The sequence below is a fragment of the Pongo pygmaeus genome, chromosome 13 (assembly GCF_028885625.2).
Source record: "Pongo pygmaeus isolate AG05252 chromosome 13, NHGRI_mPonPyg2-v2.0_pri, whole genome shotgun sequence".
Taxonomy (NCBI): Eukaryota; Metazoa; Chordata; class Mammalia; order Primates; family Hominidae; genus Pongo; species Pongo pygmaeus.
The window spans coordinates 916,670-939,564 of NC_072386.2; the positions used below are offsets into that span (position 1 = coordinate 916,670).

At 42.6% G+C, this 22,895-nt stretch overlaps 1 pseudogene; it reads left to right on the forward strand.

Moving 5' to 3' along the window:
* Positions 1-6,984: 6,984 nt before the first annotated feature.
* LOC129025911 (zinc finger protein 285-like) lies at positions 6,985-21,391 on the forward strand (annotated as a pseudogene).
* Positions 21,392-22,895: the final 1,504 nt, after the last annotated feature.

A 22,895-nucleotide genomic window follows, 5' to 3' on the forward strand; every position in this document is an offset into this window, starting at 1 on the left:
AAGTGACTCCCACTGAAATGTGGGCGTGGTTTGAGAGTAGTTGGGACACACAGGAGAGTCCCTGGGGGCTGCTGAAGACATGAGAGAGACTGGGGAGTAATTGAGTGAAATTGGTGAGTTTCCTGGTGATTCCGGCGTGGCTGGAACTGGCTGCAGCTGAAATCTGGGCGTGGTTGGAGAGTAGCTGGGACAGACAAAAGAGTCCCTGAGGGATGGTGAAGACATGAGAGAGACTGGGGAGTAATTGAGTGAAATTGGTGAGTTTCCTGGTGATTCCGGCGTGGCTGGAACTGGCTGCAGCTGAAATCTGGGCGTGGTTGGAGAGTAGCTGGGACAGACAAAAGAGTCCCTGAGGGATGGTGAAGACATGAGAGAGACTGGGGAGTAACGCAGTGAAGTTGGTGAGTTTGGTGGTGACTTCTGGGTGCCTGCAACTGACTCCCGCTGAAATGTGGGCGTGGCTGGAGAGTAGCTGGGACAGGCAGGAGAGTCCCTGAGGGATGGTGAAGACATGAGAGAGACTGGGAGTCAAGCAGTGAAGTTGGTGAGTTTGGTGGTGACTTCTGGGTGCCTGCAACTGACTCCCGCTGAAATGTGGGCGTGGCTGAGGAGCAGCTGGGACAGAGAGGAGAGTCCCTGAGGGTTGGGGATAAAGACGTGCTAGAGACTGGGGAGTAACTCAGTGAAAGTGGTGAGCTTGGTGGTGATCCCTGGCTTCCTGGAACTGACTCCCGCTGAAATGTGGGCATGGTTGGAGAGTAGCTGGGGCAGACAGGAGGGTCCGCAATGACTGGGGGTGAAGACGTGACAGAGACTGGCGAGGATCTCACTGAGGTCTGTGAGTTTGTAGGTGTTTCTGGGGTGTGGGAGACCGACGCCCGCTGAAATCTGGGTGTAGTCGGAGAGTAGCTGGGACAGACAGGAGAGTCATTGACGGCTCGGGGTGAGCTGCTGGATGATGGCGGTAAGAACATATGGTATATTATTGATGAATGTGGTGACTGTGAAGAATCTCCAGAGGAGGACACGGGAGAGCACAGTGACATGAGTGATTGCCCTGCTTGGTTAGGAAAGGCAAATGTAAAGTTGTGAAATTCTGTTGATGACGGATGTGAGAGTGGTGAAGCCCTGCGGGAGGATGTAGAGTACTTCCACATCCCTGGTGAAGAGCTGCCCCTTGGGTCTGAGTTTCTGGGAGGGGAGAGGGGGAAGCTGGGTGAGGCAGGCATGAATCTTGAGGAGTCAGGCCCGGGGGACCGCTCATAATCTCCTGAGACCTGTGAGTCTCTGGGGGACTCCTGAGTGCATGGGGCTGACTCCCGCAGAAACCTGGGGATGGCTGCAGAGTAACTGGGAGGCACGGGAGAGTCCCTGAGGCCTGGGGGTGAAGAGATGAAAGACACAGGGGAGGAGCACCGTGAGGCTCGTGAGTTTGTAGGTGATTCCTGGGTGTGGGGGGCTGACTCCAGCTGAAATCTGGGGTTGTTTGGAGAGTAGCTGGGAGACACAGGAGACTCCCCGGGAGCTGGGGGTGAGCTGCTGGGTGATGTCAGTAAGAACGCGTGGCATATTATTGATGAACGTGGTGACTCTAAAGAATCCCCAGAGGAGGACACGGGAGAGCCCAATGGCTTCATTGATTGCCCATCACCGTGAGGAAAGGGAAATGGGAGCTTGTGGGATTCTGGTGATGACAGAGGTGAGTGTGGTGAAGCCCTAGGGGATGGTGAATGGTAGCTCCGGATCCCTGGTGGGGAGCTTCCTCTTAAGTCGGAGTTTCTGAGAGGGGAGAGGGAGAAGCTGGGTGAGGCTAGCATGGATCTTGGGGAGCCCGGGCTGGGGGACCGTTCATAAGAAGAGCCAGACAAGACCCTACTGTTCTTAGGTGCAGACATGATTAGGAAACCTGCAGCTCCCAGGGACCCCTACCAATTTTCTAACCCGCAGAATGAAGGAGTGTGTGTGTGTGCGTGCGTTTGTGTGTGGGGGTGTGTGTGTGTGTGTGTGTGTGTGTGTGTGTTGTGAGGTATGTGCTCCTTAAGAAAATGGAAATAAACCAAGCAATGAGACAGACAGACAGACAGACAGAGATTCACTTACCCAAGTGTTCTGTCCTGTCCTCTGAATCCACTTCCAAGTCGCAAGACGCTGTAAGCTCCAAGTCCACGCAGAGCCCGCAAAACGCTCCGGCCGCTGCTCCGCTCTGCGAAGATCTGAGTACAGGCCCACCAGGGTGGGTTTAAATAGCCTCGGGCGCAGCCTAGCGGCGGAAAGGGCGGAGCTTCACCCCTCCTTTCCGTCAGTCACCCCCAACTTTCCCAGGCTACACCTCGCAGGAAACTGTTCTCCTGATTTGATTTCATGCGCCACATTTGGGACAACCTAAGATCTTACCAGGTTTCTTGGCCAAATACCTTATGAATTAAATGCACTGAAACACTGAAAACCACCTAGTGGTTCTGTGGTTCTCACATCGTGGTTTTGACAGCAGCAGCATCCTTGCAACCCTCAAACCCCGGAGATCCAGAGATCTGTGTTGTAGCAAGCCCTCCCCCGACCCTGATGCATGGCAGTTTAAGAATTACCCGTGGAAGTGAAAAGACTTTGAGGAAAAAGTGGAGATAGGCGTTGTATAAACATTCTTTTGCTCTGGAACCACGTAGAGACTTGGGAGCCAGTTGGGTGGAGCATTCGTTGGATGAGGGTGCTCGGGTTAGGAACATCAAGGTGTGGCTCCAGATAATTCAGTCATCTGATTAAGTTTCCAGTTATGCTAATCTGTTTTAAAATTCCGTTTGTGTAAATTCTTTTTTACACAGACTGAGAATGGCAAAGCCTCAACGCCAATCTCCAGGGAGGGTTGAGAGCCTCAGGTTGAGTTGATCACCAATAGCCTATGGTTTAACCCATCATGCCTACAGAATGAGGTCTCCATAAAAACCCAAAAGGACTGGGTTTGGAGGGCTTCTGGATAACACTTCCAGGAACGTAGTGCGCCCCTCCCCACATGCCGGGCCCAAAATCTTTTTTCTGAATTTTTGGCAATATCCGCTATAATAAAATGGTAAATGTAAGTGTTTCCCTGCGTGCTGTGAGCTCTTCCAGTAAATCAATGCAACTAAAACTGATAGTCATGGAAACCTGATTTATAGCCAGTTGCTAAGAAGCACAGGGAAAACAACGTAGGGCTTCCCATTGTTATTGGTGTGGGAGGCCAGTCTTGCGGGACTGAGCCCATTGCAGTCTAATGCTACGTCCCGGTAGATATCGTCATCATTGAATTAGAAGACACACATATGTTGAGAATAAATTTTCTAGTCATTTGCTGTATGTCTTATTTACAATATGTAATCAAATTCTTTATCCTGACCTTATGGCACCTGGGTTGAGAACCATGATTTGAACCAAAAATTGGTCCGTCAATTTCTCTGTTTGAAACTTTATTTTGCCGCTAGCGTTTTGTTGTCGTTTTTTCGTTTTGTTTTGTTTCGTTTTGTTTCTAAGTTCTGGGGTATATGTGCAGGGTGTGCAGATTTGTTACAAAGGTAGACGTGTGCCATGGTGGTTTGTTGCACCTGTCAACCCATCACCTAGGTATTAAGCCCAGCATGCACTAGCTGTTTTTCTTAATGCTCTGCCTCCCGAAGGACCCCAGTGCGTGTTGTTCCCCTTCCTGTGTCCATGTGATCTCGTTTTCCAGCTCCCTTTATAAGTGAGAATGTGGTGTTTGGTTTTCTTTTCCCGGATTAGTTTGCTGAGGATAATGACTTCACATCACCAGTGTGTTTTTTCTTTTATTTTAAAGAATAGTATTTTATTGAATAAGATTCATTCACAGAAACATAAGCTTTAATCTACAATGAATGCCAGACTCTACAGCAGAAAGCAATTTTCTCAGTTTTCCACACACAGAGGTTCCTACTAAGAGAAAAAAGCCATAAAATTTCACTCACAAATGTACTACTCTGTCTCAAAATATTTCAAATAGTCTTTCACTGTAGTAGTACAGTTAGATCAGTTTTTCAGTCAGGTTAAAGTATCCCTCGAATAACTGATTTTTAAAATGCTGTCAATATCCACTCCCTATCAGTCTGCATTTGTTAATGGTGTTCAGCATTATTAAATAGAAGGGAATGGATGAAGCCCATATCCACGGACAAACCGTGACTCATGATGGTTTCATTTTTGATTTTTCAACTTTATGATGGGTTTATTGGGATATTAGATGCGTTTTTTGAGTCACACTGTGTTTTGAGTATGTGACCCCGTACTCCAGAAATAGCTATATGAAGAAAAACAGGTGCACCTAATTAAAATATACTTAGTGACTTGGGAGAAACCAATAGATGTTTACAACGGATGGAGAACCATGAAAGAGAGATAGCGGTAAATAATAACAATAACCCAATTTTCCTGCAACAGTCGAGGATTTCCCAAAACAAACACAGAATGTAGGATGCACCTAAGGCCTATGAAAGAGAGAGGGCAGAAGGAGTAAGAGAGAAATGGAAGGAAGGAAGGAAGGAAGGATGGAAGGAAGGAAGGAAGGAAGGACAGCCAGAGGGAAGGAGAAAACACCCGGTGTTAGTAAGTAAAACCAAAAAAATAAAAATAAAAATATGCTATAGAGAGGAAATTGACAAATTTACCATTATAGATTTTTTTTTCTTTTTCTTTCTTCTTTTTTTTTTTTTTTTGAGACAGAGTCTCGCTCTGTCGCCAAGGCTGGAGTGCGGTGGCACAATCTCGGCTCACTGCAACCTCCGCTTCCCGGGTTCAAGCGATTCTCTTTTCTCAGCCTCCTAAGTAGCTGAGACTACATGTGCTTGCCACCATGCCTGGCTAATTTTTGTACTTTGAGTAGAGACGGGGTTTCACCATCCTGGCCAGGCTAGTCTTGAACTCCTCACCGCGTGGTCTGCCCACTTCGTCCTTCCAAAGTACTGGGATTACATGCTTAATCCACCACGCCCAGCCTCGGAGCCTTTTTGAAATGAACTTCTCAATGATTGACAGATGCACAACGAAAAAATCTAAGTAAACACAAATAAGTACGTAGGAAATTTAAATAGAAACAATTAACAAGTCTGTTGAAAATATAAATGTATGCATATCCCTCTGATGGAGAACACACATTGTTTTCCAATAGACACAGATGTCACAAAAATTAACCTTGTATTAGGTCAAAAGTAAAAATGTTCCTGAACTCTTGTTTTAAAATTCAAGTATGTCAAATTAAATCAAGTAATCCTTCAACTTAGAGCAACATATAAGAACATCAAACATGTAAACATCAAAAGACAGAGATAAGCCAAAAGAATTGCACTGTCCCTTTATGTGCCCTAAGTTGCAATGTCAAGCTATAGTTGGATATTATTCAACCATTTCCTGCTCTTTGCCTAGAGGTGGGGGTCTTCACTTCCCTGTCTATTCTAGGACTGGAATGCCTCATGACCCCTACAGCTTGAGGGTGCATGGAAAACGGAATGTCAGCCAGATATTCCAAGCAGAGCCTCTGCCAGCAGGACCAGGCGACCATTCTTAGGAGAGAGATTGTTCTCACCCATTATCAGGGCTTTCCTCCAGGCTAAAACTGTGGGTCTCTAATGGAATTCTTATTCAATTTTCTTACCACATTAGGGTGCCCAAAATTTTCTTTAATAGAAATCTTATTTTTTTTTAATTTTATTATTATTATACTTTAAGTTGTAGGGTACACGTGAAAAACGTGCAGGTTTGTTACATATGTATACATGTGCCATGTTGGTGTGCTGCACGCATTTAGCATGAAGTATATCTCCTAATGCTATCCCTCCCCCCTCCCCCCACCCCACAACAGACCCCGGTGCGTGATGTTCCCCTTCCTGTGTCCATGTGTTCTCATTGTTCAATTCCTACCTATGAGTAAGAACATGTGGTGTTTGGTTTTTTGTCCTTGCTATAGTTTGCTGAGAATGATGGTTTCCAGCTTCACCCATGTCCCTAAAAAAGACATGAACTCATCATTTATTATGGCTGCATAGTATTCCATGGTGCATATGTGCCACATTTTCTTAATCCAGTCTATCATTGTTGGACATTTGGGTTGGTTCCAAGTCTTTGCTATTGTGAATAGTGCTGCAATAAACATAAGTGTGCATGTGTCTTTATAGCAGCATGATTTATAATCCTTTGGGTATATACCTAGTAATGGGATTGCTGGGTCAAATGGTATTTCTATTTCTAGATCCCTGAGGAATCGCCACACCGACTTCCACAATGGTTGAACTAGTTTCCAGTCCCACCAGCAGTGTAAAATTGTTCGTATTTCTCCACATCCTCTCCAGCACCTGTTGTTTCCTGACTTTTTAATTATCCTAAATCTTAAATGCAATAACATAAAGTAAAATAAAGTCTAAGTCCCAACAAGGGGAAATTTTCAAAAAGAGTCTGAAAACTTCACGCGTTTTCTTGTTATGTTGTAAGGAGTTCTCCTGTAATTCCCCTATTAAAGATTCAGACAATGGTTGTTAATTCATTCTGCTGCTTCTGAGACTAGGAAACAAATTACAGGGCTATGTTATATCGCAAGTGTAGATTATGCGGAGTCTTCATCAACAGAAGCAAAACATGATGGGGGGGCGGGGATGGAAATATTTAAGTGAATTTTAATTGAAAAATTTCGTGGTTTTAACATTAAAAGACATGCGTATAAAATAAGAACCTATAAAAGTCTTCACTAAAATGATAAAGTGCTCATTTCCAAGTAGTAAAATATTGAAACTTTTTCTTTTCGTCGTTGATAGTGATTTATTTAACATTTCAGTACTTTATCTTTATTACGATTGTCATTATTTTAGACGAATGCACGGAAGTCAAAGGACTTCCAAATGCTCGGAAGTCAAAGGCTACCTTCACCCTGGTAGCCTTGCGAATGGCCACTGCTGCGCGTGGGGCTTTCTGGGGATTGTAGTCCATAGGCCTCCTTCCGCATGCGCCGTGGTACCAGACGCTAGCTGAGGGCGACATTGTTTGGGATGCTGTGGTAAGTCCCACCTGGACCGCGCCCCTCTCGGAAGCGTAGCCAGGAGTAAGGGTGCAGGATGTGCAGCTGTGACCCGTCCCTGTGGACTGAAGTAGGAGGAGTGGAAGAGGGGACTGGTGACCAATGATAAGGCCTCGTGGGTGGGGTAGGCTGGGGAAGTTCAGAGGCCCCTACCTACCCGGGGTGGGATGGGAAGCGCGTGGGCTCGGTTTGGGGAGCAGCCCTGGGTTTGACAAAACGTGCATCTTCACGTTTCGTGACAGCGACTTGCGCTGTGCCACCTTGGGTCGAGGCTTAGGGTCCAGTCTTGGAATGTGCATCTCTGGATGAGGGCAGAGGGGCGCTGGCTCAGAGTTTGGGAGTAATGGCTGGGGCTGTGCCTCCCTGAATGGGATGAGGGATTTGCTTAAGCAGCTTTTCTCTGGAGATAGAGGATGGCTTGGGCTATTCTCGCTCAGTTTGGCGCGGGCGATTCTGGCTCAGCACCCCTAGGTTCTTGGATGGGGAGTTGTCTTGGGTCTGAACTCTGGATTTTAGCAGCTCTGACTCCATTGGGGCATTTCTGACTTCAGGGCAGAGGTTCCGGCTTCTGGCAATAAGAAAACAACTCAGACTGTAATAACTCAGGAGTTTAATATCACCACATACATTTTGAAAAGAACGGTCCCAGGCCTGGCGCGGTGCCTCCCTCCTGTAATCCCAGCACTTTGGGTGGATCACGAGGTCAGGAGATCGAGACCATCCTGGCTAACACGGTGAAACCCCGTCTCTACTAAAAAAAAAAAAAAAAAAAAAAATTACAAAAAATTTGCCGGGCATGGTGGCGGGCGCCTGTAGTCCCAGCTACTCCGGAGGCTGAGGTTGGAGAATGGTGTGAACCCGGGAGGCGGAGCTTGCAGTGAGCTGAGATCGCGCCACTGCACTCCAGCCTGGGCAACAGAGCGAGACTCTGTCTCAAAAAAAAAAAAAAAGAAAAGAAAAGAAAAGAACTTCCCCATATTATTAACTCCATTCTCACCTCACATGCTGTGAGCCAGGGAGTACGGAATTTAAGTATTATAAAGCACATGAGCAAATGTAAGTGTTAAATTACACTCAACAAATTTGAAATTTGAATGCTCTCTGTATATTTGATAAAGTTAGAGATTTAGTGTTAATTATTTTAGGTGTAATAGCAGCTTTTATTACATTTCTGATCGTGTTTCTGAACAATTGCAGTTCCAGATTCAGCTGCACTTTTCCTCTAGGTCTTCATTCGCTGAAGAGGTTGATATGGGCATCTGGTCTCATTCGTGATGTATTCCTCAGATCAGAGTAGTTGTCAGGTTGGGGGATGAGAAAGGCATTTGTGTGAGAGAGCTGTGTGGACTTTGGCAGATAGGGAAAAAACAAGAGTCCTGAGGTGCCATGTGTCCCATGCCTTTGGCTCCCCACCTTTTCCACCCTGCTGTCTGCCCTGAAAGGCCGCCATTGCCTTCTGGCCTTGCTTGTCTTTGGCCAATGGGAAGTCTCAACAGGAAAGTTTGGAGAGAGGAAGAAGTGTGAGTTGGAGGATCTTGTCCCCGAGTTCTCTCTCTGCAGGATTGTCACAGATTAGCTGCCCTTCTAAACAACAGGTCATGGTTTTGGTGGTCCTGGCCACACAGTCCTCTCAGTTCCAGGCTCCAGGGACTGCTCCCTCCCCTTACCTCTTAAGGCCCAGGTAGTATAATGGCATCTCCCTGTCACTTCCCAGGATAGAGCCTTATCCACTCTGATTTCCTTACCCCCAGCCAACACCATTGTAAGCCGTCTGTTTATTAAACTCCCCTCAAATTTGAATGTGCCATCTGGTTCCTGCCACGGCCCATAGTTCACACAGGCAGGGAGTGTCTGAAGCCAGTAATTCAGGAAACCAAACCCTCAACCATATATGTGTGACTGCATGTGTGGAGATGTGTGCTTGAAAATAAACCTGTCCCATTATTGGCTCTTAAGTGAGAACAGGTACTGGAAGTAGAGGGTGAGTTTATGTCTTTGCACGATGCATCTAATGTATAATATCCAAGCCAATTCTATTTGTGCATTTGTTAATATTAAGAAACACTGATTGAGTGCTTGTTAAATGATAAGACCCTTAGCAAGTACAGTGGATAAAAGACTACGGCTTGGTTTTTTTTGTTTTTTTTTTTTAAGGATTTGTAGTTTTTTTGACAGGGGAAAGGAGGAGTGTTTCCTTGGTAGGTTTTAACTATTTTCAAATGATGTAATTCATGCTGTATTAATGACTTGAACATTCCTTATTTTGGCCTTTGTTGGAGCCCAAAATAAGAAGTGATTAATGATGTCTCTTAAAGGTAGTAAAAGAGAGAAAAAGAGTCCCAGGATTTACCATAAAGACATTTCATATCCTATTAACCTGATTCTATAACCCTGTGAGCTGCAATTCAAAGGGTAGCCAATAGACCAGTGCCAATAAATGATATTGGTCTATGACCAGATAATTTGAGAACTTGAGTGTAGATGTCTAAAATTTTGTCTTATTGATTAACATAATAATAACAATTGGGCTTTAATTTGCATACCTTCTTAATTTCCTTTTTCCAGTAATTTCTTTTTACTGTATCTTACCAAAATATGTCTGTGACAGACTGAAAGTAACAGTAATAATAATAAAAAAACTAGTCTTTTATCACAGATAGTGTGAGAAGCACTATCTTAGAAGGCAGAAACCTGGTTTCTGGCTTTTATTTTTTAATCTTTGGAGTTTCCACAGTGCTTAAGGTGGCAATTTTATACAGTAAGTTTCTCCACAAAGGCGAGAGGCAATTGTGTTTACAGGGTTTATCTTATGGAATCCCAATAAAAAATAGACAGAACACTCAAATGGGGTAATTTGAGAAGAGCTTAATAAAGGGACAATCTATAAAGTTGTAGGCAGGCTGTGGTAATCAACAAAGGGTATGGCAATATTTAAGAGCTAGTGATAGCAGGGTAACTTACTGCCTTTAGGACTGAAGGGCTAAGGGAGGAGGCAGTCGCTAAAACCTGAAGAAAGATTCATTGGATGACAGCTGCCTGATGGTGGCCATGAACTTTGGTCAATGGATATGGAACATAGCCATTCCACAGCAACCTTTAGGGAAAAACCTGGGGGAATAAATATTCTGACTTCACTCTTGTCCCTTCCCTGGATCTCTTGCTGACTTTCTCCATTGGCTGAACCCAACTGGAATCTAATTGGCAAGGGAATCCACTGATATAAGCAGAACAGGAAGGGGCTTTAGTGTATATGAAGTGGCAAGCTTAGAAGGTCTGTCTATCTACTTTGCTACTTGCTGTCTGAGAGCATGTATAGTTCAGTATAACATGAGCATTTCCAGAGCAGAGGATGTGTCTTATATGTCATAGGTGTGTCATCAATACTTGCAAAAGCAGTGGATAGAATGGCTGCTGGAGAGATAGTTTAGGAAGCCAAGAGTCAAGGTGTAGATGTTTAAAAATTTGCATTATTGATTAACATAATAATAAAAATTGGGATTTAATTTGTGTATCTTGGTTAATTGCAAGTTCTTTAGACCACAGGCCTGGCCATACAAGATCAAGTCTTGCATGTAAAAGTGGAAATAGCAGAAGGCCCCTGTCATCCTGAGATTGCTCTCTTTTTTTTTTTTTTTTTTTTTTGAGACAAAGTGTGTCTCTGTTGCACAGGCTGGAGTGCAGTGGTGCAAGCACAGCTCACTGCAGCCTCTGCCTCCCAGGTTCAAGTGATTGTCCTGCCTCAGCCTCCTGAGTAGCTGGGATTACAGGTGCCCGCCACCAATCCCAGCTAATTTTGTATTTTTAGTAGAGACAGGATTTCACCATGTTGGCCAGGCTGGTCTCGAACTCCTGGCCTCAAGTGATCTACCTGTCTCGGGTTCCCAAATTGCTGGGGATTACAGGCGTGAGCCACTGTGCCCAGCCCTGAGATTGCTCCCTTATTCAGCAATTCTGGAGCCTTTTTTCCAGCACAATACAGATGTAGATTATGTCAGTTCATTCACAAATCTGAGAAAAGGAAAAGAATGTGCAGGTTTTGACCCAAAAGCTTGAGGAGAGAGATAGGAGTTACACAGTGGTCTGAGACTGAGGGACTGGGGACAAATCTAGGGAAGTCTTGAGGAGGTGGGAGTTCAGTCTGTTCAGAACGAGAAGAGACGATATCTAGGGAGAGAAGGAATTGTGAGAAATTTGTACAAATAAGGAAGGAACCAATGTTCATTTATAACTTGTTGAATCCATGATCTCATGGATTCTTTCTTCTTTGCAGTTCTGCTTTTCCAGAATCCTGCCCTTTCCAAAAGGAAGATGGTATTATTAAGTTCCAGGTAAGTTAAGGGTTTCTTTCTCTTTAAATATACTGTTCATTCTGAGGAACCAGACACTTCTGCTTTCTGAAAGGAGGTCACCATTTTTTGAATGACTACTATGTGTTAGGTACTTCATCTTGCTCATAATGACTTTGTGAGGCAGATGGTTTGAATCCCTTTATAGAAGAGAAGAAACAAACTCACAGATTTCAAGATGTCTACTTTAGTGCTACTCTAAGTGTGGTTCTTGTACCAGTACCAGTCCATGAACTGCTTATCACTGCCCCATGAGGGAAAAAGAATCAAGAGTAAGTTCAGAAACTTTTATAGGAATTTGGTGTTGCCGCAGCATCTGAGTGCATGGGCAGCATATACATGACTCTACTCTAAATGTCACTGGTCTCGTTCGATAGGTAACAAGATTTGAATGGGTATCTATTGGTCAGAGTTCAACCAGCAAGGCAGAACCAGTAAGAGACATATATTAAGAGATTTATCTTAAGTAATTGACTTATATGATTATGGAGGCTAACTAGGCAAGTCCAAAATCCACATGGCAGTCCCTCAGGAAGGATGGCCAGAACTCTTAGACACAGACTGAAGCCGCTGTCTATGGGTGGAATTTCTCCACCTCTCAAGGAAGCCTCAGCTCTGCTCATAAGACCTTTTAGTTTTTTGAATCAGACATACTCAGATTAGTTAGAATAATCTCCCTTAAAGTAAACTGATTATGGACTTTAATCACATCTACAAATTATCTTCATAGCAATACCTAGATTAGTGTTTGATTCAATAACTGAGGACTGTAGCTTAGCCAAGTTGTCACATTAAAAAGACCATCACAGTGTGGAGGAAGGATTTTCTTTTAATCATGAAAAAATTAATTATGAAAGTACACAAAAAAACAAATGGTATTATGAGCCTCCATTTGCAGTACCCATCATGCAGTTTCAATGATTAACTTTTTGCCAAAGTTAATCATTGCTTAATCATTGCTTAATCTCTTTTTCATTTTTTTCTTTCCCAGAGTATTTTAAAGAGGCATGTTATTTTACACTGTATTGGTTTTTCTCTGAGCACATCACTTTTGTATAGTACTTTATTATATATGCAACTAAAATGAATGAGCTCACACTTTTATCCTTCTGCCTGGAAACCATCTTGCCCAAGTCCAAGATTCATTAGGTAAATTTTCTATCTTCTAAATTACAGCAACAGTTTACCAAATTTTCACCACTACATCCAGGTCACCATTTTTCCAGCCTCCTATAACAGTGTCGTCAATGGTTACGGCCAGGACCTAAAGCCGATGCCATGAATATTTGGTAGCACTCTGCTGGTTTTGGTTAGCTTGGGTGTGCCCTCATAGTGAAGACAGAGGGACAAGAGAGCAAGTGAACGCGTGAGATCTGTCAAGGCCCAGGTTAGAACTGGCACATTCTCACTTCTGCTTCATTTTGATAGCCAGAGTAAGTTACATTGCCAAGTCAAAACTAAAGGGGTAAGAAAACACACTCTGGTCCTTTAGTGGGATTAGTGAGTATGGAAGAGGATATTTCTAAACAGCAATCTAATTTACCACATTCTCTATGTATTTTAGTATATATTTCCTAAAATATTGACTAATGAGATAATCAATAATTATTTGGTATTATCTAATACCCAGACAATAACCAAATTTCCCTGATTATCTCAAAAACTTTTTTAACTGTTGGTTTGTTCAAATGGGATCTTACCAAGGTCTATACTATCATATAGTTGGCTGTTGTGTCTCATAATCTCTTTTAATCTAGAGAAATTTGCCCCTCTACTTTATTCTCTGCTGCTATTGCCTTGTTGTAGAAACCAAGTTTGGTGTCCTGTGTTCTTTCCTATATTTGGAATGCATTTGTTTGCTTCCTTTTCTTATCTTTCAATGTGTTATCTATCCACAGTATTTCCTGTAAGTGGAAGCACCAGATGCTTGAATAGATTCAGGTTCAAGGTTTTACAAGAATACTTCATAGATGGTTATACAAGAATACTTAAGACAGGAAAAGATTTATAGATTTTTGCAAGTGTTTATTCGTTGATAAATTTGGTTTCTTAATATTTTGGGGCTCTCCTTGTATCTGCATGCTATGACAATCGCTGCCTAGGCTTCGTACAAGGCATCCATCCAGCTACAAGGGTTGTGGAGAAATGAGTGTTTTGTTTTCCCAGGCTCTATAGTTGAGGCACAGAAGGGAGAATGGGGCATAGGCTGGGTGAACCTCTATCCCTAACCCCTTCTCCCTACATTTGAACACCCCAAGTAGACTTCAGGGTATCTGTATTTCCTGAATGATTAACTCAAATTCGATTTTGTTGCCTCCCACAGAAGAAGGTATACAGTAGTGTTACTGAGAGAGTGATGCTATTAGGACAACCGTGCTGACTCCCACTGATTTTGTTTTTAATCATTGTCAGATTTGGGTAATTGGACAATTGTTAGGAACATATTCTTTGTGACGTCCTTTGTAACCGCTTGCAACTTTCGTTTGAAAGCTCTGCATTATTTAGAGATGCAGAGTCTATTGAGAGAACATATCTGTAAATACTTAACTCTGAGCAGTGTGATATATGCAGCGATAGAAATATTTTATGTAAAAATTTGTTTCTTGATTAGGAGATGGTTATTAACATCAGATTATTCCCCACATCCTTTTATTTTGAGAAATTTCAATTTATCAGGAAAATGAAAGAAGAGCATAATGTGTAATATTCACCTAGATTCACCAATTGTTGACAATCACCCACAAACATATGCATAATATACGTATATACACACATATCTATATTTTATTTTGATGACCCAGTTGGGGATAAATTGCAGGCATTATTATAATTCATCCCTAAATATTTCAGCTTGTGTCTTCTAAGAGTAAGAGCATTTTCCTACATTTCCACCTTACTGCTAACATACTCAAGAAATTTCACATTGATACCACCATTTTTTAATACCGAGTTGATATCCAAGTGTTCTTAATTATCCTAATAATCTCCCTTTTCTCTATTGTGTTTTTTGAATCTAGGAGCCAGGCTTTTAGTTACCCTGTCTTCTTAGTTCCTTTTAACATGATAAAAATAGATTAACCTGCCATGAAAAAGTGAAAATACCAAATCTTGGCGTGTGATGAGAAATGAAATCATGGAACAGTACTAGACTTGGGTATCAGCACAACACCTTAGTATAGGTTTATCTGTGCCTATTTCCTGGGCCGTATTTTATAATTTGATTAATATTGTCCTTTGGGAATCCCTGATCCAATAGGATTAATGTCCTTATGAGAGAGCCTCAATAGAACTTGCTCTCATTCTTTCTCTGCCATGTAAGGACACAGTGAGAGGACAGCTGTCTACAAGCCAAGAGAAGAAACCTGAATGAAACTTATCTTGGTGGTACTTGATCTTAGACTTTCCAAACTCCAGAACAGTAAGAAGTTAGTTTATTTTGTTTAACCTAATCAGACTGTGGTATTTTATTACTGCAGCCCAAACAGACTAAGACCAGTCATTTGCGTGGATGATTGACGTGGCATGTGGTTGATGTTTTAGGAAAGGGTGACATTCAAGGACGTAGCTGTTGACTTCACCAAGGAAGAGCTTGCTCTATTGGATAAAACCCAGATAAACCTGTACCAAGATGTGATGCTGGAAAACTTCAGGAATCTCATCTCAGTGGGTGAGTAACTGAGCATCAGACCACTGGACCTGTGTCCTGAAATCATCATTTCATACCAGATAGAAAACTCCAGTTAGATCACAAAGAGAAACTTTGACCACTGGAAAGAAAACTCCTAAGAGATGCATGTGCAGGTTAGAACCCTGCAGTTAATGAGTTTTTACAGATCAGTGTGAGGATCTGGCCCCTTGTGAAGGGTTTGTGAGGGAGCTCTCCCCAAATCTCATACCCTGGCCTGTGGGCATTTAATGCAGTTAGTAATCACTCCCTCCCCTAATCACACATTTAGGCTCTCATTCTTTCCTCGTATTTCTCAGAATGAGACTTATAAAATTCACACATCACCAAGAGCCTTGATCTATGGGTTGCTTCTGCAGAAAAATCAATGTTTATCCAATGTTTTGGATAAACCAATGTTAAAGGAACAAAGGGAGAACTTCGGTTTTTTTGGCAGTTACAATAGCCAACACTTACTTGTACGTAGTAAGTGTAATCCAAGTGATGGCTTATTTCATTACTTTTTGATAAATATCTAACCTCGTTTTCATTTCTCAGAGGTTCATATACAGTTATGTGTTACCTAAGTTTAGTTTATGAGATAGAGATATGGTTTGGCTATATCCCTACCCAAGTCTCATCTTGAATTGTAGCTCCTATAATTCCCACATGTTGTAGGAGGGGCCTGGTAGGAGGTAACTGAATCATGGGGCAGGGGTCTTTCTCGTGCTGTTCTTATGAGAGTGACTACGTCTCATGAGATTTGATGGTTTTATAAATTGGTGTTCCCCTGCACAGGCTTTCTCTTTGCCTGCCGCCATGTAGGATGTCCCTTTGCTCTTCCTTCACCTTCTGCCATGATTGTGAGGCCTCCACAGCCACATGGAACTATGAGTCAGTTAAACCTCTTTCCTTTATAAATTACCCAGTCTTGGCTATGTCTTTATTAGCAACATGAGAATGGACTAATACAGATAGTTACTGTTATTATCCCCCTTTTATGGACGTATTACTCTGTTTTCACACTGCTGATAAAGACATACATGAGACTGGGCAGTTTACAAAAGATAGAGATGTATTGGACTTACAGTTCCACATCCCTGGGGAGGCTTCATAGTCATGGTGGAAGGTGAAAGGCACGTCTCACATGGTGGTAGTCAAGAGAAGAGAGTTTGTGCAGAGAAACCACCCCCCCCCCTTTTTTTTTGAGTCTGGCTCTGTAGCCAGGCTGCAGTACAGTGGTGCTATCTTGGCTCACTGCAACCTCCAACTACCAAGTTCAGGCAATTCTCCTGCCTTAGCCAACCCAGTATCTGGGAATACAGGCATGCAGCACCATGCCCAGCTAATTTTTGTATTTTTTAGTAGAGAAGGGGTTTCACCATGTTGGCCAGGATTGTCTCAATCTCTTGACCTCCTGATCAACCCACTTTGCCTCCCACAGTGCTGGGATTACAGGTATGAGCCACTGCGCCCATTCAGAATCTCCCTTTTAAAAACCATCAGATCTCATGAGACTCATTCACTATCATGAGAATAACACAGGAAAGACCCGCCCCCATAATTGAATCACCTCCTAACGGGTTCTTCCCATGACAGATGGGAATTGTGGGAGTTACAATTCAAGATTAGATCTGAGTGGGGACACAGCCAAACCATATTATCCCACCCCAGCCCCTCCCAAATCTTATGTCCTTACATTTCAAACCAATCGTGCCTCCCAACAGTCCCACAAAGTCTTAACTCATTTCAACATTAACTCAAAAGTCCACAGTCCAGTGTCTCATCTGAGACAAGCCAAGTCTCTTCCATATATGAGCCTGTAAAATAAAAAAACAATGTATTTACTTCCTAGATACAGTGCAGGTACAGGCATTGTGTAAATGCAGCTGTTACAAATGGGAGAACTTGGCCAAAACAAAGGGGCTACAGGCCCCATGCAAGTCTGAAATCCAACGGGGCAGTCAAATCTTAAAGCTCGATAGTGATCTCCTTTGACTCCATGTCTTGCATCCTGGTCACGCTGATGTAAGAGATAGGTTTCCATGGTTTTGGGCAGCTCCATCCCTGTGGCTCTGCAGAGTATAGTCTCCCTTCCGGCTGCTTTTGTGGGCTGGTGTTGAGTGTTTGTGGTTTTTCCAGGCACACGGTGCAAGCTGTCGGATCTAGCATTCTGTTGTCTGAAGGACAGTGGTCCTCTTCTCACAGCTCCACTAGGTAGTGCCCTGGTAGGGACTCTGTGTGGGGGCTGTGACATGTGGGAATTATGGGACATGACACCTGGGAATTATGGGAGTTACAATTCAAGACGAGATTTGGGTGGGGACACAGCCAAACCATATCAATGGATGAAACAACTGAGTCACGGAATTAATAACTTGCCCATGATCACACAGCTTATAAGAATAACTAGGACTTGAGCCCTCCTAATCTTGCCCTAGGTTCGGTGTTTTTAATAAATAACCTCGTGAAACCAAAGTGTAATCTGTAAACACAGAACCTTCTACATAAATCTGCATATCCCTGCAGTTGTTTCTCAAACTGCAGGAGAAAACCCTCTTGGTGAGTCCTGAAATCAAATTACTGTGTCATAACTAGCAATTTTTAAAAAGCAAAATAGATTAATAGAACAGAAAACAAAAGAATTTATCAAAGTGCATTGCACATCGTATGTAAGTATCAGCTGATAAAACTTCTGTTTTAGTGAGCAGTCTGTGTTGATGTTCGTGCCTATTCCTACTGAATCACAGTGCTGATTTTATTGTGGGTTACAATCAGAACAATTGGGAAACCACTGCTTAAAGCCCATTTGGGGCTGCTCATGGTCTCCCTTTCCCTGACACTATCTTATAAACTAAAGTCACTTTCAATAAAACAACCCAGAAAGGACCTTAAACCAGAAGCAGTATCCAGTGGGACTTGACCATGATATTCATGCCATTTTGAAACCCATCATAGGGTCCCAAAAATATGATCATCCTCTTCTGCCTCAGCCCCCGGTTTGTTATATACCACAATCTTGCTTCCCTGGGTGCCAGGCCATTGACAATCCACACTATCTGTTCCCCATTCTCATAGTCATGGCTGTTTGAGATTCTACAATAACTTAAAAGGTCAGAACTTAAGGAAATGGATTATAGGATCTGAGTGGTCTCTATCTTTTCATGAAGACAAAGAACCTCGGGGAACATAAAAAGGCTGTCTCTTAAAGCTTGTCTCAGAGGTTTACATATGCATCCCCGCACAATGCCAGGACCATGTTTCACAGTGTTTATCCCTATTTCAATCTCCATTGCCTTTTTATCCCCATCCCCTTAAGGCTCACCATGTACAGTTGTGCAGTTTGTACACAAACATACATGATAGTCCTCCATATGACAGTGATGTGAAGGAAGGGAAGCCATCAAGAGATAGAACCTGTTTGTTTCTGAAACATCTTGTGACCCTTTGTGTCCCTTACTCTGCCCAACATATGAAAAACACTCCATCAATATGTATTATTTCTATACACACATATACTACATAAAATGGGAGCCTTTCGCATACCTTTTGTAGCAAGATTGTTAAAGTCTTTTTATTGACTACTCTTATAGCGGGGAGGTGAATTTCTTCCTTCATAAATTTTTCCTAAGATTTCCTTTTATTCTTTTTTGCTGTGTGGGGGTTGAAAGGTCTTGCTCTGTCACCCAGGCTGGAATACAGTGGCACAATCTTGGATCACTGCAGCCTCTGCATCACAGGATTAAGCAATCTTCCAACCTCAGATTTCCAAGTAGCTGGGATCATAGGCAAAACCGAGACAATTTTTAATTTTTTTGTAGAGATGCGATCTCACCGTACTGCCCAGCCTGGTCTTAATCTCCTGAACTTGAGTGACCCTCCCACCTCAGCCTCTGAAAGTGTTGCTATGACAAGCATAAGCCACTGCACCTGGCCAAGATTTCTCTTAATTTCCCTACAATACTTGATTTCTAATTGGCAGTTCACAGGTTAGAATTATTGTTGCTCTAACTGTTTCACATGTCAATGGAAGCCAGGGACAACTTCCCACCCCATCATATTTCATTTTCTCAAAACCTCTGGACAGGTGATTCACAAATTCTCTTTCTTCTCATGGGACACGGGATTAAAAAAACATTTTGAATCTTCAGGAAAAGGGGTTAAGTTACCTTTCTCAAGAAGTGCTTCATTGCTGGCAGATTTGGAAACAAAGGATCCGGGATTTAAGTGTGAGTCAGGATTATATCATGAACCTTCAAGAACAGTGTTCCCCTCATTTAGAAGATGTTTACCTCTGTGAAGAGTGGGCAGGCATGTCTCTTCAGATTTCTGAAAACAAAAACTATGTAGTAAATACCATTATCAAAAATCGAGATATCACAGCATGTCAAAGCCTGACACAGGTTCTTACCCCAGAATCTTGGAAGAAAGCCAACATAATGACCGAGCCCCAGAAATCTCAGGGAAGATATAAGGGAATTTACGTGGAAAAGAAATTGTACAGACGTGCTTGGCATGATGACAGCCTCAATTGGACCTCACGTGATCATCATGAGTCCCAAGAATGTAAAGGAGAGGACCCTGGTAGACACCCCAACTGTGGGAAAAACTTGATTATGAAATCAACAGTTGAACAACATGATGCGGCCCATGCTTTACCACAGCCTTTCACATGTAATAACTGTGGGGTGGCCTTTGCAGATGATACAGATCCTCGTGTCCATCACAGCACTCACCTGGGAGAAAAATCTTATAAATGTGACCAGTATGGAAAGAACTTAAGTCAGAGCCAATATCTTATCATTCATTGTAAAACCCACTCAGAAGAAACTCCCTATGAATTCCACGAATGGCCTACAGGCTGCTAACAGAGCTCAGACTTTCCCAGATGTCAGAAAGTCCCCTCGGGAGACAATCCCTAGAAATGTAAATACTGTGGCAAGGGCTTCAGGTGCAACTCCTCCCTTCACAACCATCATCGAGTCCACAAAGGGGAGATGCCCTACAAATGTGACTTATGTGGGAAAGCGTTTGGATTTAGGTCACTTCTTTTTATTCATCAGGGAGTACACACAGGGAAAAAGCCCAACAAATGGTGAAGAGTGTGGGAAGGGCTTTGAACAGTACTCCAACCTTCTTATCCATCAGAGAGTCCACACTGGAGAGAAGCCCTACATATCCAGTGAGTGTGGCAAGTGTTTTAGTTCAAGCTCCGTTCTTCAAGTCCACTGGAGGTTTCACACAGGGTAGAAACCTTATAGGTGTGATGAGTGTGGAAAGGGCTTCAGCCAAAGTACACAGCTTCACATTCACCAGAGAGTCCACACAGGGGAGAAACCATACAAATGCAATGTTTGTGGAAAGGATTTTGCTTATAGCTCTGTTCTTCACACTCATCAGAGAGTTCACACTGGAGAAAAACCATATAAATGTGAAGTGTGTGGCAAGTGCTTTAGTTACAGTTCATATTTTCACTTCCATCAGAGTGATCACACCAGAGAGAAATTATATAAATGTGATGAGTGTGGTAAAGGCTTCAGCCGGAATTCAGATCTTCATGTTCATCTCAGAGTCCACACAGGACAGAGACCCTATAAGTGTAAGGCATGTGGTAAGGGCTTCAGTCGTAATTCACACCTCCTTGCCCAACAGAGAGTGCATATATATGAGACACAGCACACACATTGTGAGCATGGCAAAGACCTTCTGACTCATCAAAGACTACATGAGCAGAGAGAAACATTATAAACGTAGTAAGTCAGGGTTAAATTAGGAAAACAGAAGCCACACTGTATTCCAGATAAGAAGCTTACTCAGCCTGTGGGAGGGCTGGGGGAGCAAAAGACAGGGACACTGCCATCGACAATGTCAGCCCGCAGCACTGGGGTGTGCCAGGCAAGTATTGTGGATTTCAAGAACTTCCGTATGCTACAATGGCAAAGTAGGTTACTCTTGACAAATGGGTGGTTTGTGGTAGTGTTTGTAGTTAGAGGTAAAATTTCCATTAAAGGGTGTATCCAGGAAAAAAATTCTAATTGGGATGATTATGGTAAGGTCTTCAGTTTAGCCAAAGTCCCTAGATTTTTTTTAGTCCCCAACGGAAAAATACTCTCTGTATGAAGAACATTCAAAAGTGTGCTCGGAAATGAAACCAATGCTCTTACTATGAAAGAATATTAGTACTCAGGTTTTCTATGAGATTCTCTGCACAGGCAAGAAGCTCTGCAGAAGTGACATTTGAAGGATGCGGCAAAGGCAGTGCTGTATTAATCACACTGGTTCCATTTCCTTGCAAATAAGAAGACTCTATTCCTCAGTAACTCCTGCAGTTAAGAGTGTGCCCATGTTTGAGTTCTAGCCAATGGAGTGTGAGCAAAAGTGATACAAGCCACTTTCAGGTCTAACCTTTATAAACATCCTCAGGCTTCTCTATCCCTGCCAAGGTGACCTTGGAAGCTGCTTATTCCAGACTGGGTCGATAGAAGGTCGCTATCTGATCTGTGCTGGCTTTCTTTTTAGAGTAAGAAATAAAAATTCGTTGTGTCTCACCACTGAGATTTTTAGTGGTTTATTTGTTACTGCAGCATTGCCTAGGCCATCCTGACTAGCATGGAGGGATTTTATAGCAATATGTTTCATTGTCATTGGAGTCCACATACAGAAGCAACATTGTAATTCAGAGTTCAAAGCTTTTAAGTCTTTAAGGCTTGATGTGGCAGTGCAACCATCTAAAATGGTATGGATGGGACTTCTCCAGTGATAACCTTCATTCTTTGGTGTGTACACCAAAAAGAAATGTTCAAGATGATATAGCTGTGGTAAAACTTTACTGAAAAGTACAACCCACAGACGTAAGACATCTCATACAATAGAGAAACTCTGTAGTGTGGGGGCTGAATAAATTTGTCAGCTCACACATTAAATGCGATTAAAAATTAACTAGAATAGGTGTTCTGTGGTTAGTCGTAATAAAATTAATTGAATAAAGCTAACATTTACTAAAGTGAGCAATAACATGTAAAAAACCAACAGTGTTCATTGCAGACTGTTGCAGTCTTCTTCTCAGCAGACTTGTATAATAATGGGTTTTTAAAGGGTGCTCTTTCTGTCAGCTTCCTCCCAAAATTGTCATTTAATTGGGGATAACAGATGAATTCGAGAGGACATCTCTTTGCTTTTTTTTTTTTTTTTTTTTTTGGAAACAGGGTATTGCTCTGTCACCCAGGTGGCTGGAGTGCAGTGGCCTGATCATGGCTCGCTGCTGAAGCCTTGAACTCCTGGGCTCAAGTGATCCTCCTGCCTCATCCTCCTGAGTAGCTGGGACTACAGGCATATACCACCATGTTCAGCTAATGTTTTCTTTAAAAAATTTACTTGTAGAGTTGGGGTCTTGCTCTATTTCCCAGGTTAGTCTCATTCTGGTTTCAAGTGATCTTCCTACCTCAGCTTCCCAAAGTGCAGGGATTACAAGTGTGGACCACTGCACTCAGCCCACAATGTCTTTTATTTTTTCTTCGAAAACAATGTCCTTTTTTGTTTTAATTGACTTATAGGTTTCTTCATTTGGATCATGGTTTATTCCTAGTTTTTCCTTCATTACATTTTCCTGCCAGTTATAGTTTGTAAATGGAATAGCCAGTCAAGTGCAAATAAAACCATCCCTGAAGTGTCATTTTCTTACTGATCAGGTGGATAAGAGTGAAGTATTTTAAAAATTCTATGTCAGTAGAAATGAGGAAATGAGTGTTCTTACATAAGTTGGTGGGGAAAAAAAAACAGGTACAAAGTTGCTGGAGAGGATCTTGTCTATATATATCAGATGTACAATTTGCATTGTCTT